General features: G+C 52.4%; 3 pseudogenes; 2 read left to right on the top strand and 1 right to left on the bottom strand.

Moving 5' to 3' along the window:
- LOC139014304 (F-box only protein 31 pseudogene) overlaps window positions 1-885 on the top strand; it is a 1,625-nt pseudogene extending 740 nt beyond the window's left edge.
- An 85-nt stretch (window positions 886-970) lies between these two features.
- LOC139014303 (general transcription factor IIE subunit 2 pseudogene) lies at window positions 971-2,015 on the top strand (annotated as a pseudogene).
- Window positions 2,016-8,234: 6,219 nt separating this feature from the next.
- On the bottom strand, window positions 8,235-9,254 carry LOC139014302 (THO complex subunit 4 pseudogene; annotated as a pseudogene).
- Between the last annotated feature and the right edge of the window lie 388 nt (window positions 9,255-9,642).

The raw sequence follows: 9,642 nt of genomic DNA, 5'->3' as shown, positions 1-9,642 counted from the left end.
CTACAGCTTTTCCCATAGCCGACACATGCAGATTCAGAAGGACAGGTTCAGCAACCGGTGGATCCAGAGAGACCCCCGACAGGATTCACCAACGCGGCTTAGGGGAGGACAGGGGCTGGAGATGTCCCAGGAAGACAGACGGCTGTATGACCGCCTGACCTACCGCCATCTCTCCTCCCCCCCCCCCCCCCCCCCCCAGCCACCCGGATGATCTCCTCAGGCCAGGCCTCTTCCTAGGCAAATCCGATGGCTTCGGCCTAATGATTGGCATGCTCAGGTTCCATGGGAAGTATGCCAGGGTCACAAAGATCACGGGAGACTTAATCTGGACGTTAGAGATCCACCTCATGCGCCGCACCCATCTGCCAGATGGCAAGACCTTCCGCAACTTCAAGGAGCTCTCCCGCCTGGTCCAGGAGATTGAGGAGCAGGTGATCGGCGAGCAGCAGCAGCAAGAAAACAGAACTGAGGAAAGCGAAGGCCATGGCTGGCAGAGCCCTGCGCTGCCCAGCATGAGGGAGTCCTGGGCTGCACCTTCGGAGGAGCAGCCTATTCCTTTTGTTCTGCCTGTGGGCTTGCGCTCAAGAGACCAGAACTATCCCCCACCCCCCCCCCCACCCCCGAACCTGCAGGATGTGTTACTATGGCGTGCACATTGTTACCTTACATGGCTCTGCCTACCCCAGGCGCTGCCCTGGAGTCTTCATCCTGTTCGATGAGAACCACTTCGGGTTCATCTGGCTGGAGATGAAATACTTCATCCTGTTAGGCAGAGTCCAGAACACCTTCCAGAATGTGGAAGCACCGTCCCCTCAGGCCTTCCTGGAGATGCTCTCAAACATTCAGCCCGGACCCCCTGAGAGGAGCAGCTTGCATGCTCTTTGAAGATTGGACCTTCTGACCTGGTGACCCACCTTTGTTCGTTTTTGTGTGTTTTTTTTAATCCTCATACGAGGATATTTTCCCATTGATGTTTAGAGAGTGGGGGAGAGAGGGGAAAACAGACATAATCCATGTGAGAGAAACACCTCAGTTGTTTGCCTCCTGCCCAAGCCCAAACCAGGACCAGGCTGGGCAGGGGCCAGAAATTGACGTAGAAATAAACCTTAGACCAGTGGTCTCAACCTTCCTAATGCTGCGACCCTTTAATACAGCTCCTTATGTTGTGGTGACCCCCAATTTCCTTGTTACAAATTGAACATGAACATGATTTGGGATAGATAGATAGATAGATAGAAATATAAAGATACTGGGATAGCCCTGAACTGCCTGGTGGTGGCCATGCTGCAGAGGCCCCAGCACAGAGTGGTGGTACAGATGTCTATGGACCTGTCCCTGTTCATCAGTCTATGTTGTTCTCTATATTCCACAAATGAGTGAGATCACGTGGTATTCATTTTTCTCTGACTGGCTAATTTCACTTTCCATAATGCTCTCCAGTTCCACCCATGCTGTTGTAAATGGCAAGAATACCTTCTCTCTCTCTCTCTCTCTCTTTTTTTTTTTTTTTTTTTTTTTTTTTTTACCGCAGCGTAGTATTTCATTGTGTAGAAGATACGAAGGCTCTGCTTAGTCTCTTAGATAAGCAAGAGAAGCGGGGCTTAGGATGAATTCTTCTAGAAGACATAGAGGAAGAACTGCCCAATTCCCAGAAAGCTGTGAAGGCTTTACGGGACCTGGTATTCTTTGTAAATCGTCCAGAAAAGAAGAAAATTCTTTTCTTCAATGATAAAAGCTGTCAATTTTCTTTGGACAAAGAGTTTCAGAAACTGTGGAGGAGTGTCACTGTGGATTCAATGGGTGAGGAGAAAATTGGAGATGGCAGCGAGATATTCAGAAGAATATCTGAAGCGACAGGGTATTTCTTCCATGCAGGAATCCAGACCAAAGAAAGTGGCCCCTATCCAGAGAAGGAAAAGGCGTGCCGGCTTCACAAAAAGCGACGACTTAAGACTCATAACTAACACATGGCTGGAGTGCTGAAGGATGACTCTGACATTGCTCCTAGTAAATAGTGAACAGTTTTGTAGTGTGACGAGGTCCCCACAGACCAACAGAGGAGGCAAACCAGCTTGAGGAACTGGATTCAGGTCAGCTTCCTCCCCCCACATTCTTGGATTTGGGGGCCTGGAATGACACCTTCCATGTCATTCCAGATTGAAAAAACAAAAAACACTCCTTAAAAAAAATAAAAATAAAAAAACCTCCACAGAAAACACGTTGATCCGGCCTTTCAACTTTCTGAGGTTTTGGCAAGCCCAGATGGCCAGGCCCGGACTTGGTCTCTGGGCCGGGGCCTGACCATCCATCCATCCAGAGAGTGAGCGGCGTGGGGGGGTGAGGGGTTGGGAGGGTCGACAAGATGGCCCGAACTGGACATAGTCTTTGTGGATTACAGAGATTGGGTTGACTGGGGCCCTGGCCTGGGCCAAAGAGCCCGTCCCGCCCTCTGCTGGTCGAGAAGCGTCAATGCAAGTGCACCCTCCTCTGGGGAAGGCAGAGCCAGGTGATTGGACTTCCCCAGTTCTGGCTAGACCCGAGGGGGCTCTGTCTTCGAGAAAGCAGGGGCTGAAGGGTGCTCATGGATGCCAACGGACCATTCAAAGCCAGAAGTGTCCGTGCGTGACTGCGGATGTACACGCACAGACGCACGCCCGCGCGCCCCGCGCACACACACACACACACACACTCCCAAACGCACACCCACACCCACACACCTAGTCCCCCTCCTCCACCCCGCCCCCCACACACACACACATGGGAGCACAAGGTCCGCTAACAAGATATCTGCTGAGTGACGCTAGCCTAGGAGATTTACTGTGGCTTTTTTCCTTGTGGATTGTCCTGGGCCCACCGGAGCCTGTCTAAATAGGTATTGTCCCCTCTTCAACCCAGAAAATGGCGATGCCTCTCCGCAAGGCCTGGAGATGGAGCCCTGCGGCCTTCTTGGACACCTGCCCCATCTCCCAAGCTCTACCCAAGCCCGGGAATTGATTCAGCAGGCCAGTGGTGTCCTCTACTGGTCCTGGAGCGCCAATGCAAGCCTCCTCCTCACCCCCACCCCCACCTCCTTCCTCAGCTTTCTCTGGGAAAGACAGAGCCAGGTGTCTGGACCTCCCAGGTGTTTATAGACCCCAGGGCTGGGGGAAGTTCCAGCCCTGGTCGCTGTCTGCAAGAAGGCAGGTGTGTGTGTGTGTGTGTGTGTGTGTGTGTGTGTGTGGCGCAGGAGGGGGGATGGGGCGTTGGCAGAAGAGGGGTGCTCACAGATGCCATCCCACAATGGAAATCCACCAGTTCGCCTGAGTGACCGCGGATACACACACACAGACACACACACACACACACACACACACACACGGAGCACAATGTCGGGCACCGAGATTTCTGCTGAGTGACCCGCCTCTAGGAGATTCACTGTGGCTTTTTGCTGGGTGGCTCAGGCCTGTGGATCATATTTGATGCTCAGCTGAAATTCTGATCACACCTACAGTACAACTGACCTCCTTGGCTTCAATTGTTTTGAAAAACAGACGTCATAGGGCATATCTGAAGGATGGCATCCTATTCATCTCCTAGAGTCGCCATGTCCCTCTGCCACCAAAGAGGTGGGTTACAAGAACAGAGAGGAATTCTCTGAGAGTCCAGGTGCCAGGAGTCACAAATCAAGGTGCCACCGGGACCCCTTACCATAGGGGGGCTCTGGGGAGTACCTCGCCTGCCTCCACCAGGGGCTGGTGGCCCCTGGCATCCTGGTCTCAGAGCTAATATACAAAACCATACACATTTTATTCACCTCAACTTCAGTCTCTGCCTCCCATGACCTCCAAGGCCTGCTTCATTCATTGTGTTTGAGTCTCTGGTCTCTCCCCTCCCATAGCCACCACTCCCTGCTGCCCCCTCCTTTTGAGGAATGAATACCAGGCATTACAGCCACGAACAGGAGAATGTGAGTGAGAGAGAGAGAGAGGGAAACAGTGATGTGAGAGAAACATGGATTGGTTGCCTCCCACATGCACCCTGCCCAGAGTCAGAATAGAACCTGGTATGTGAAACCACGTATGTGCCCAGGAATCTCTTGACCCAGAATGGAGCCCTCAGCTTTCCGTTGCATGACATGACCTCTCACCTCCTGAGCCACACCAGAAAGGCTCCGTTTGTCTTTCAAATGGATCTTCCCATCTATTTATCTTGAATAGATTATGGCCAGTTAAGTGTGCTTGCAATGTTATGGCTTTCTGAGTTTTTTGGAATCTTCTGTTCCTCTTTTATTTTCCTGCTCTCTTGTCCTGTATGTTGAGGGCTCTCTGTAGTGCTATGTTTGAATTCCTTTCTTTTATTTTTCCAGTGTCTCCTGTAGACACACACACATGGGGGCAGTAGAGAGCACAAGGTCTGCTAACAAGATATCTGCTGAGTGACGGGCGCCTAGGAGATTTTTTCCTTGTGGATTGTCCTGGGCCCACCGGAGCCCAGGTGTGTGGTTACCGGCATTCTTGACCTAGGACAAATGAACAGCCTCTCCATACATTGGAGGTTGAAAAACCAAGATAAACACACACACACACACACACACACACACCAAACCACCCCGAAGGTAAAGCCCTACCTCACACCACACACCATCACTGCTAGATGTATTCAAGGACAGTTGACAACCTGGATAGCAGAGACAGCGAACAGGGCTTCTATAGAGTTGTATGTCAATTTTCAAATGAAGCACATGGTTAAGATTATTTTTAACTTTTATTAATAAATTCATTAGGCTTGAGGGCATCCATTTGCCATGGAAGGAAAGGACAGGCAGATATGTGACAGGCAATGATAAGCACTGAAATAGTCCTTAAAATCCAGAAATTCTACTGATAAAAAAAAATACAAATGGGACCGATGTTTGTAACCATTCATTTCTGAGAAATAGAGCCAATTGCAATGAATGAAGAGAAATGAGCAAAGAAATAATAAAATAACATAAAATAAAATAACCCCTCCCCTCCCCCCCCCCAAACACACACACACACACTCTTCACAGGTCCCGGCTCCGAGGATCCCTCACTAGAGGCGATGGTCAAGCACACCAGGCATTGCAGCCACGTTCAAGAGAACCTTTCCTTGAGATGCTTTTGGTGAATGTCACCTGAAGGGCGTGTCCTGCGAGGGGGTCTAGCCTGGGGCATGAGCGCCCCCACCCTAAACTTGACCCCCAACCGGTGACGACGCTTCAGTTTTGGGGCCTGCTGATTGGTGGGTCTCTGGCTCTGCCCACCACGTTCCGGGGCTATAAAAGGGAGCAAGGGTAAGCATTGCAAAGTGTTTTCTAGGGTTTTGTTTGAGAGACCCATAAAAGTATAACGCTGTGATAAGCCAGGCTGTACATACAAATAGATAGATAGATAGATAGATATAGATAGATAGATAGATAGATAGATAGATAGATAATAAATAGTAAATGTGGATTCATGATAAGAATGTATCATTGTATGTGGGCTTTACGTGAAAGAAAGAAAGAAAAAAAAGCCCTAACCGATTTGACTCATTAGATAGTGTCAGCCTGTGGACTGAAGGGTCCCAGGTTCGATTCCAGTCAAAGGCGTGTACCTTGGTTGTGGGCACATCCCCAGTGGGAGGTGTGCAGGAGGCAGCTGATCAATGTTTCTCTCTCACTGATGTTTCTAACTCTCTATCTCTCTCCCTTCCTCTTTGTAAAAAAAGCAATAAAATATATTTTTTTTAAAAAAAGAAAGAAAAAAAAGTAAGTATTCTGTCAACATTTCTTTGCTCTTCGGCCCCACCCCTGCTCCCGCTCCCGCTCCCGCTCCTGGTCAAGCAGATCAAATAAAGAAAAGTAAATAAAATAAAAAGTATCCTGTCAACATTTTGATCAAGCCAAATCACTCTGATCCACAATCAGAGACTTAAGTCCAGGCCAGTCCATCTGGGCGACCCCGGCTCTCTGTGCATGATGGAGTCCTTACCAGACACCAAGTCCCCATCGGGCCATCTGGTCGACCCGCACTCTCTCTGTGGATGGCAGGGTCCCCGCCGCCAGAGACTGGCTGTGCATTAAAATAAAATATATAAAATAAAATGAAAATAAAATGAAATAAATAAATAAAATAAAATACATAATAAAATAAAATAATAAAATAAAAAGTCCCACAGCCAATTACGCTAATCGACAGCCAGAGACTGAGTCCAAGTCGGGCCATCTGGTCGACCTTGGCTCTCAGGGAAGGGGCGCCGGGAGCCTCCCACTTATTCTACACCTCTCATGTCTCTTCACCATGCCAGACTAGAGTCAAGCTCAACAGGGTCTTCTTTCCCCGCTGATTCCGCCAAGACCGTTCCCTTGGCTGTGGTTTCACTGGATAGTAGGTAGGGACAGTGGGAATCTCATTCATCCATTCATGTGCATCCCTAATTAGATGACGAGGCATTTGGCTACCTTAAGAGAGTCATAGTTACTCCAGCCATTTACCCGCGCTTCATTGAATTTCTTCACTTTGACATTCAGAGCACTGGGCAGAAATCATATGGCGTCAACATCCTCCGCGGAACTTCGCGATGCTTTGTTTGAATTAAACAGTCGGATTCCCGTGGTCTGCACCAGTTCTAAGTGGGCTGCTAGGCACAGGCTGAGGCAAAGCACCGAGGGAACCTCGGCCCCAGGGGCGGGCCAGGCCTGTGCACGCGGCCCGGCCAAACTCCTGGGCTGGACCGCCCACCTGAGGGCTGCCGCAATGCCCGCAGCAGCTGGGGCAATCCACGGGAAGGACCCCGCTCGTGTCCAGAGTTGCCTCCACCGCCGACCCCCCAGGTGTCCAGGCCCGCGGACCCTGCGGGGGACCCCCCTAGGACCAGAAGCAGGGGCGGGGCGCCGCCGCCCCCCCCCCCCGCCCCCCACTCACCGCCCCCGCGCCCTCCCCTGCACAGAGGGAGATGGAGAAGGGAGAGCGACGTGGGGTGGGAGGAGAGAAAGCTGGAGGTCGGGGCGCCGGAGGGAAAGGGCTGCGGGGGCGGACTTGGGGTGGGGCTGCTCGCCTTATCCAGCCAAAGCGCGTGCCCAGCCCCGCTTCGGTTCCCAACACCACCAATTCAGCGCTTAGGGCCAATCTTTAGTCCGAAGTTTCGGATCCTGCTTGCCGACTTCCCTTGCCTACATTGTTCCAACAAGCCAGAGGCTGTTCACCTTGGAGACCTGCTGCAGATATGGGTACAGCCCATATTTACACCCACTCCTCCTGATTTTCCAGGGTCAGCGAGAGCTCACCAGACGCCCCCGGAACCGCGACGCTTTCCAAGGCACAGGACCCTCTCTCGGGGCGAACCAATTCCAGGGCGCCCTGCCCTTCACAAAGAAAAGAGAACTCTCCCTGGGGCGCCCGCCGGCTTCTCCAGGACGGTTGCGTTACCGCACTGGACACCTCGCGGCGCCCGTCTCCACCACTCCGGACTCGGGGATCTGAACCCATCTCCCTTTCGATCGGCTGAGGGCAATGGCAGCCATCGCCCGACCCTTCGGAACGATGTTCGCCCATCTCTCAGGACAGACTGACCGATATTCAACTGCTGTTCACATGGAACCCTTCTCCACTTCGGCCTTCCAAGTCCTCCTTTGAATTTTCGCTACTACCACCAAGATCTGCACCTGCGGCTGCTCCACCCGGGCCTGTGCACTAGGCTTCAAGGCTCACCTCGGGGGCCCAACTACTCGGAACGGGTTTTTTTGTTTGTTTGTTTTTCCTACACCCCTTTCTCTTGATTATGGCCATGGTGAAAACAGCAACCAGTAAAATGTATCCCCAAAATGACTCGGTACAAAACAGGTCTTTTTCAGAAATATTTAATAAAATAAAAGTTAACGAAAAATCTTTACATGAGTTTTAAATCCTATTTCAAAACAGAAGAAAAAACTCCATCATTGGCCACAGGTCACTGGCCATCCTCACACACACTGACTTGCTGGTGCTTTCGCTGGTGTCCATCACCGCGTCGTAATCATCCAGCAGGGCGTCCATCTCCTCGCGGTCCATCTGGCCTTCCAAATCCTCAGTGTCCCTCATAGCGTTGTAAGTGTCCAGTAGGGTGTCCAACTCAGGGGTGTCCCTCATCCTGCTGTAAGCGTCCAGCTGGGCGTCCATCTTTTTGGTATCCCTCATTGAGTTGTAAGCTTCCTACTTGGCGTCCAACTACTTGGTGCCCCTCATCGCTTTTTAATTGTCCAGCTGGGCATCCAACTACTTGGTGCCCCTCATCACTTTGTAATTGTCCAGCTGGGCATCCAACTGCTTGGTGCCCCTCATCGCTTTGTAATTGTCCAGCTGGGCATCCAACTGCTTGGTGCCCCTCATCGCTTTGTAATTATCCAGCTGGGCGTCCAACTGCTCAGTGCCCCTCACGGCGTTTTCAGCGTCCTTCTGGGCGTCCAACTGCTCGGGACCCCTCATATCTCTGTAAGCGTCCAGCTGGGCGTCCAAATTTTTGGTGTCCCTCATCGATTTGTAAGCGTCCAACTGGGCGTCCAACTCCTCCGCTGAGATCTGTCACTTTGAATTGCGGCCAGTGTGCCTGCCTGTGCTCCCGTTGCTTCCGCAGGCGCCCCTCCGAGTGCTGCCACCGAAGCCTCCAGATCCTTGGTTTGTAGTCACCCAGCCTCTGTTGACACTCGGTACTGCCCTGGTATGCGAGTCTATCTGTGAGATGAGGATCTGATGTTGAGGGGACGGCAATCCAAAGGGACCCCGTTGTACTGTTTCCTGGCTTCCAGGGCGTCTGCCTTCCTTTCAAAGTGCACGTGGGCTGTTCCCAGGCTGCGGCCAGAGTGGTCGTAATGGACACCGGCCTTCTTCAGAGGCCCGAACTCCGCAAACAGCTGCTGGATGTCCGCGTCAGACACTCCGAAGTCCAGGTTGGACAACAGCAGCTTCCCCCGGTCATCAGGCCGGCGCCCCTGCCGAAGGCCCAGCGGAAGCTGCGGTGTTGCCACTCGTCGGGAAGCTGTCTCCACCTGCTGTAGGGCGCCGGCCGGTTCCTGACTTGGCCGAGGGCCGCCCAGTTCCAGAACGGCCCGCCGCCCCTGCTCTCTGGTGCGGCGGCCTGCGCTCCACAACCCCGGCCTCTCTGGGAGGCAGCCCGGCCTCGGTCCGGCCTAGGTCCTTGCCCCCATCCCCGCCGCAGCCGCGGCCCCGGCCATGACCGCCCCGCTGGCTCCAGTCCAGCCTAATGTCATCCAGTGACATGTGGATTTTGTCGGCCATGGCGGGGCCCGAATCGGCCTCGGATCGAGCCCCTCCGGAGGCACACAGGTCCTTCACTTCCCGCACAGCACCAGAGCTGTTCCTGTGCGGGCACCAGATGAGCAAAACCGGTTAGGGCGGGTCACACATCTTTGTACTGGTGAATGACAAGAGGTAACTAGTCACTTACCTTTTTTCCAGTGCCCTTGGGGCACAACCCAGAGTCCCAGGGAAGAGACCACAGATTCCCTCATTGTCACTGTTGTCATGTTAATTTTTGACCGCTCACTATCATTTTACAGTTTACCAACCCAGAGCCTCCGCTCCTTTGCTTTCTCCCACCTCCCTCATCTATCATCACTGGATTTCATGGAAACCCACTGGTCAACAGCAGGAAAGAGTGTAGAAC

The sequence above is a fragment of the Myotis yumanensis genome, unplaced genomic scaffold, assembly GCF_028538775.1.
Source record: "Myotis yumanensis isolate MYYU_CA2020_CCGP unplaced genomic scaffold, mMyoYum1.0.hap1 SCAF_7, whole genome shotgun sequence".
NCBI lineage: Eukaryota > Metazoa > Chordata > Mammalia > Chiroptera > Vespertilionidae > Myotis > Myotis yumanensis.
The sequence above is the reverse complement of the archived record's forward strand: the minus strand, read 5'-3'. Positions and strand labels throughout refer to the sequence as shown.